Source organism: Typopeltis vanoorti, chromosome 9, assembly GCF_054136105.1.
Source record: "Typopeltis vanoorti isolate ZY-2024b chromosome 9, IOZ_Tvanoo_1.0, whole genome shotgun sequence".
NCBI lineage: Eukaryota > Metazoa > Arthropoda > Arachnida > Uropygi > Thelyphonidae > Typopeltis > Typopeltis vanoorti.
The window spans coordinates 82,229,138-82,236,199 of NC_143557.1; the positions used below are offsets into that span (position 1 = coordinate 82,229,138).

At 35.0% G+C, this 7,062-nt stretch overlaps 1 protein-coding gene across 4 annotated transcripts in view; it reads right to left on the minus strand.

Annotated features, from left to right (window-relative positions):
- mxt (Eukaryotic translation initiation factor mextil) overlaps positions 1-3,909 on the minus strand; it is a 446,323-nt gene extending 442,414 nt beyond the window's left edge. For all 4 annotated transcript variants that reach the window (XM_090397619.1, XM_090397617.1, XM_090397616.1 and 1 more), the window contains exon 1: positions 3,813-3,909. The gene's annotated coding sequence lies outside the window, so the exon portion shown is untranslated. The remainder of the gene's footprint in view (positions 1-3,812) is intronic.
- Between the last annotated feature and the right edge of the window lie 3,153 nt (positions 3,910-7,062).

Here is a 7,062-nt window from a genome sequence, read left to right on the forward strand (position 1 = left end):
CCAAAAAAACTATACAACATCAGTTCGATTCCTACAATCCAGTCCAGAACAACAAAGAATCAATATGTCAAGTTCCAATTCCATATATTTCTGGGATTTTAGAACCAATTTCAAGAATTCTGAAGAAATATGATTTAACAGCCATTTATATCCTTATTAACAAAATATCTACCTATTTCCCCTCTTCTAAAGATAAATGTTCAACTATGTCTCTGCCTGGTGTATATCAATTTCCTTGTAACTACAATCTGTTGTACTTTGGCCAAATAGGACGCTCTATAGAAAAAAGAATACAAGAACATCAATCATACATTCTTCACAAAAAATCCGATAAGTCTGGATTGGCACAACACAGGATAGAGACAAGTCAACATTCTCTGGTCCAAGACTCACCTTCTACACAAATGTCGCTATAAATTCGAACACCAATTCAAAGAGAGTGCTGAGGTCTTACTTTAATGTCCTAACTTGAATCAAAATGACTGTATATCCTTGGCAAAAATATGGAAAAGTTTAATCTGGATAACACACTAAAAGTGTTTTTTTTTTTTTAAATTGAGACCTTTAATTCTTACATCAGTCTAATGTTCTCTTTAATCGAATTTAGAAATTAAGATTGTTATATGAAATTGTGAATTACTATCTATAATTTATTCATCACTCTGATGAAATTTACCTCTCTTTAATGCTTAGCAATTTAACAACACGCGGCTTGTTCTACTTTTGAATGATCAATTGTTTGTATTCCACCTTGTAAAAACTGTTCCTATCAAGCCACTAAGGATAGTCTTTAGTTTCAGACTGAAATATTTGGCAATAAAATATTCTTGAGTTAATGTGTTTATAATTCTTAATTTAATGTCACAAGTGTCTCTCAAGAATAGAATTTATTATATTATTATTATGTTACTGTGTCTAGGAAGATCATAAACAGGAGTCATTGTAAATGAGAAGTATTCAGGCACTGCAGATCATGAAAATGCTATGCATAGTATTCAGCACTAATTATGAAACTTATTGTTGGAAAATTTCAAGATGAGAAATTAATGGAAGGCAGAAAAAAGTAGAGGAATTTTTCTGAATCATAAATCCAAAATGCAGAAATATTGCAAAAAGAATGGCAAGAACCTGCTATATTTTGTTTGGATGTACTAGATGTACAATCAACCTGCTCTACAATCCATCAAATAAGCGAACTGCCCACCACCACTAGTATTTTTTGTCTGTAAATTGCATGTATACTCAAGGCTGATTTGTCTGTATGCCAGATGAAAAACCCTGCTATCTCCGTATGAGATCAGCTAACTCCCCTTCATTGAAAAAACCTATATAAAGATTCTTCTCATCATAAAGAGAATCAAACTTAGGCCTTATCCAATTGAAGGGCACGATATTCCATTATTCTTCCAATTGTGCTACGGAGGCATTCACTTGACTATCCTCCAAGCAAAAAAAAAAAAAAAAACTAGTCTTAAAAACCTTGCTAACTACACTCTTATACAATTTACAAGGGTGATCCCATATTCTCTCTCTTCCTGTCAATCCTATAAAACCCTTTTAATAACTTATATGCTTCCATCATGTCTCCTCTTTTCTGCCTATCAGCTAGTTTTCTGAGATATTTAATCAATTATCATAGGAAGCATTCCAAAGACATACCACAACCTTTGCCTTTGGATCCTCTCGCCACTTCTCCACAGAATCCAGGCAGGCATATCAGTGCACAGGAGTCCAGATGTGGTCTTATAAAGGAGAACAATAATCTCCTGATCCTTGTTTGTCAGTGTTCTTCAACCACCATGTAATCTGATGTGCTGTTTTGGCTAACTTGGCAATATGCCCTCTAAACTTCAACTCCCTATCCATAATCAGTCCCAAGACCCTGGCCTCATCAGTTCCATCAATACATTACACTGCTTATATTTTCTTCTCAAAGTGCATCACCTTATGCTCATAAGATGATGCACTTATACCACTAGTCTATTTAAGTCATCCTGCAGATCTCTACACCACCACCATTGATTGACTATCACCCTTCCCAGTTCTGCATCACCAGTAAACTGTTAATTTCTAACCATATAATTTCCTATATCACCAGTCATTCACACAATATCTATCATACCTCTCCTTAACATTCACTGAAGAAGCACTCACAACCAACCTGGCAACCCATTCACCACATCCACCCTTCAAGCAAAAAATCTAGTCCCAACATCCTTGCTAACCACACTCATAAACATAGGAAATGGTTGAGAACCATTTCCTATATTTAAATAAAATCAAAAACTACTGTATAAGTACTTTCATTTTAAGAAATAAAACTGAATGATGAAAAATTAATAGCATATTACTTCACTATCATGAACATGAAATGTACACACACCGAACTATTTTAAAATGGGTAATTTCTTTACAATATTTAACATTCTAATAAGCCTGCCAGTTTGTCCCCAAATAAGGTTGGTCGATTGGTAGAGCCTCTGCTATTAATGGTTCAGTTAAGTTTGAGCACGGTTAGTAGTTGAAAGGGCACCAATCGCTCGATGCTGTTGGCACACTCTCCCTCGATGAGTCTTTGGACTCTCTGGAGGTGTCTAATAATAACTAGAAATCTTACAACTATCTGAATTTTATTGGGATATGATGTATTGTTGTTCTGGTTATTTTAAGCAGTAGTTAATATTCTGATAGTATGCAATAAAAGGGGATATGATGGTCGAACTTACATCGTTTATTTTTCTTTATATACAAAAAAAAAAAAAAAAAAAAACGTAATATCGAGGTTAAGATAGGTCATTGTCCTAAACTGAATCAATCAGTTCAAATAAACACTCTCCATGTTGTCAAACGAAAGGCTAATAAAAAATGTTCATTATATGCACGCTGTCATGTATCTAGACGGAATTTTACATTTGCTAGTAGCTCTATAGCACTGATTCAGAAGTAACAACTTAAAACTGACTGACTCAAAGCTATAAGAAATAAAATATTCAGAGCAGAGAAAAAAAAAATCTTTTCACCGAAAAGAACGAAAACATACCCCCACACACCCTAATATATACCTACTTGAAATACCACGTTTCTGTATTAATAGTGATATTGTGTAGTTCAATATGCATAGGAATTCAAAACCTCTAAATTAATGATGACATACCAAATAAAAAGCTAGTCACTCAGTATTGCAGAAACAAACGTTAAATAATAGTATACGGGTCTAGCACCTTGCATGAATATCGGTGACCTACTTTCCAAAATTAAATTATTTCCCGCTCTACTCAGAAAGCAATATACGACTAGATATTCGATAAAAATAAAACAAATAAATAAATACAAACAACACCGGCGAGTCTGAGAAGCGATTAGATATTTTTTTAATCTCGCATTTAATGTGAAATAACCAGATTCGAATGCATTAATTACAATGTGTTCTAGTTTTATATAGTTCATTAACTGCAAAAACTTTGACGAGCAGCATATTTTGAAAAAAAAAAAAAAAAAAAAGTCAATACATATAAATATGATGACACACACCTACAGAAAAAAAAAGGGGGGGGGGGAGGAAATACAAATAAAATCGTGTATTTCAACAATAAATCCAACTATATGGAATACAGTTATATTTATCATGGATATAATCGCGAGTGAAAACTAGAAGGAATTGCAAACAATTCAAAAACCCAAGTTACTTGAATTCGAAACAGCAGTTGTACGGAATTAGTAGTAATTAAATAATTTATTTAACTAAACATTGTTAATAAATTTGGTGACGTTGACTTTCATATTTAAAATTGATATTTCTTGAAATGATTTACCAATTAAGCAAGACGAAGTCCCTAACGATAATCCATTTCGTACAGAAGCGAGAAATTGTAAGACCCTTGGGTTTGACTCCCCCTTTATGCAATTTCCATCTCTATTCCATTATGCAATCGTAGATGAATAATATTCTGAATTTCCGATTAAATAACAAAAGTAAAAAATTATCTCTAAGCTTTTTTAACTATAATACAAATTTAATATGTGAAATAAATGCTATTAACGGAAAACTGAAGTAATGGGAAACTTGTTTTCTTCATTCTTAATTTATATTACTTTGTTATTGAACAACACACTAACATCCAGAACTAAAGAGGTTTATTATTCTTCTTTATAAGGCGTTGATACTTCCACATTTGGATTACTGTGCTTAAGTCTGGTCGCCTGGATTCATTGGAGATGAGGAATTGGTGGAGAGGGCTCAGAGGAGAGCGACTAAGTTGGTGAGTGGTGTAAAAAATGCTCCCTACATTGATAGATTGAGAGCTTGTGGATTACAGAGGTTGGTTGATAGGCGAAGAAGAGGAGGTATGATAGAAACATTTAAATCACTTAAAGGTTTTTTGCAGGCAAAGGTTGGTCGATTGGTAGAGCCTCTGCTACTAATGGCTGAGTTAAGTAATTTTGAGCGCGGTTAGTAGTTGGAAGGGGACCAATCGCTCGATCTGTTGGCACACTCTCCCTCGATGAGTCCTTGGACTCCCTAGAGGTGTCAATGGAATGCATTGCCAAACTCAGTTGTGAGCTTTGTCTGTAAATGAGTTCAAGAACAGGGATGATAGATATTGTTTTGATAGCTTGGGTCTCCCGCGATGAGTCTTCTGACTCCATGGAGATACTCATATAATAATAATAATAATAATAATAATAATAATAATAATAATAATAATAATAATAATATATTACGATTATTATTATTATAATATATAATAATAATATATATATGTGTGTGTGTGTGTGTGTGTGTATGTATGTATATCATCATCATCATCATCATAAGTATCAAGGTTTTAGGCCTAACATGGCCTGTTCCAGCCTTAGAAGTCATCGTTTAAGAGGACGTCCTGGTTTTCTTTTTCCTTGAAGAAGAATATATATATATATTCTTCTTCAAGGAAAAAGAAAAAAAAAAAATATATATATATATATATATGAAGAATTGAATGATTAGAACCGATTTAAGCTTCAGTGTTTAGTGTTTTTCTTTCTTTTATAATGTCACCTGATGAAGGCCGTTACAGGCCGAAACTAGTCGTGTTTTTATATTAAAACATTTTTACTTAAATCTCGGTTCTAGTCATTCAATTCTTCATAAAAATGTGTATGTTAACCGAGTTAATGATCATTCTTTTATATATATATATATATATATATATATATGCATGTATCTAGAAGGTGGCCATAAAATAAATTTCTCTCTTTGGAGGCATCTGTAGCTAAAACCAATAAACAGAATGAGACCAAATTTCATATTCAGACTTTTCAACGCATGGGGAGATGATTTCGGCGAAAAACAGATTTAGTGCCAAAAGGGGAAATTTTGGTGCCAGTAGAGCCGAAAACAAGCGGATAATTACATTAACAGCAGATAAAATGGAATAATAACATTTCGACATGTAAGCAACAGCCGCGTCACTCATTCTACCTGGATATGTGGCGCATTACAATGATAATAATAATAATAATAATAATAATAATAATAATAATAATAATAATAATAATAATAATAATTCAACTGAAACGACAACTTGCGAAAGACACAGAAATTAATGTAGTAATGGAACTCACAGAAAATAATGTCTTATTCATCAGAATCAGGGTCCCCTCGACCACATACACGATTTTCAATGTTCTGACCTTTTTGAGTAGAATAAATTGCATCCGGTGTGCGACATGCTCTACAGCAGAGCATAAGGAGTCGGATTCGATGTTCATAACAGCCCGTTTTATGTTCTCTTTCAACACATGCAAGTTGGGAACGCCACCAACATACACAACGGATTTCAAATACCCCCACAGCCAAAAGTCACATGGAGTGATGTCCGGGGATTGAGGCGGCCATGCCGTCGGAAAGAACTAACTGACCCTTTCATTACTGAAATGCTAGCGGAAAAGCGCTGTACTGATCATTCAATGTGTGGCCGTGCTCCATCCTGCATAAAAATTATGGAGTCCACACATTTTCTTTGCTGCAATGCACGAATGACAAAACTTTCCAGCATTCGTCGATAAATCTCTCCAGTAATGGAGCAGGTTACAGGACCTGTAGGGGTAATACACTCAAAAAAGTATGATCCTATTATGATATCGGCTGTGAAGCCATACCACACGGTTACTTTTGGAGAATGCAGTGGCACTTGGTGGATCTCTTGGGGATGTTCAGATGCCCAAATTCTGCAGTTGTGACCGATCCATTCAGATAAAAATGAGCCTCATCACCCCACAATATTCTCCAAGGCCAATCACTGTCGACCTCTGTTCGGGCAAGAATGTTAGTGCATGCGCTTATCATAATCTGCGGTAGTTAGTGCTTGCACACGACTGAACTTAAATGAATAGAAGTGAAGCATTTTTCGTAAGATTTTCCAGACTGTACCATAAGCCATATCAAGTTTGCGAGCTATGGCACGAGCGCTTGGACCAGTACTAGTCCCTGTGTCGTCGGACACCACAGTAGCAACGTCTGTTACTCTCTCTTCTTGGACTGCTTTCCATCCTCTGCCAGGTCTAACTCCTAGTAATCCAGTTTCTTCAAACGTTCTTAATCATGGCTCTCAGTGCTACAGCTGACATAGGACCTGTATGCAGGTTATTAAGCCTTCTAAATTCCCGAAGGGCCGCTACAACATTGCACTGTTTAAGTTAAAACAACTTAACAAGTAAAGCACACTGAGGAAAGGTAGGATGCATTATGAGCACAATTCGTCCGTTATTCTAATAACTGCCTAAATGTTCCCTATCCCTTTTTAAGAGGAATTGGTGGCGCTGCTGTCACATACAGTAAAATTTGCATAATCCTTTTTACCTGCGTTTACTGCAAATATTTGACTCCACCAGCGCCAAAATTTCCCCTGTCCATGACATTTTGGTACTAAATCTTTTTTTTTCGCGGAATTCATCTCCCCATGCCTTCGAAAGTCTCAATATAAAAGGTGGTCTCATACCGTGTATTAGTTTTAGCTCCAGATATCTCCAAAGTGGAAAAGTTAATTTATGGCCAGCCTTTATATATAAATATATATATAT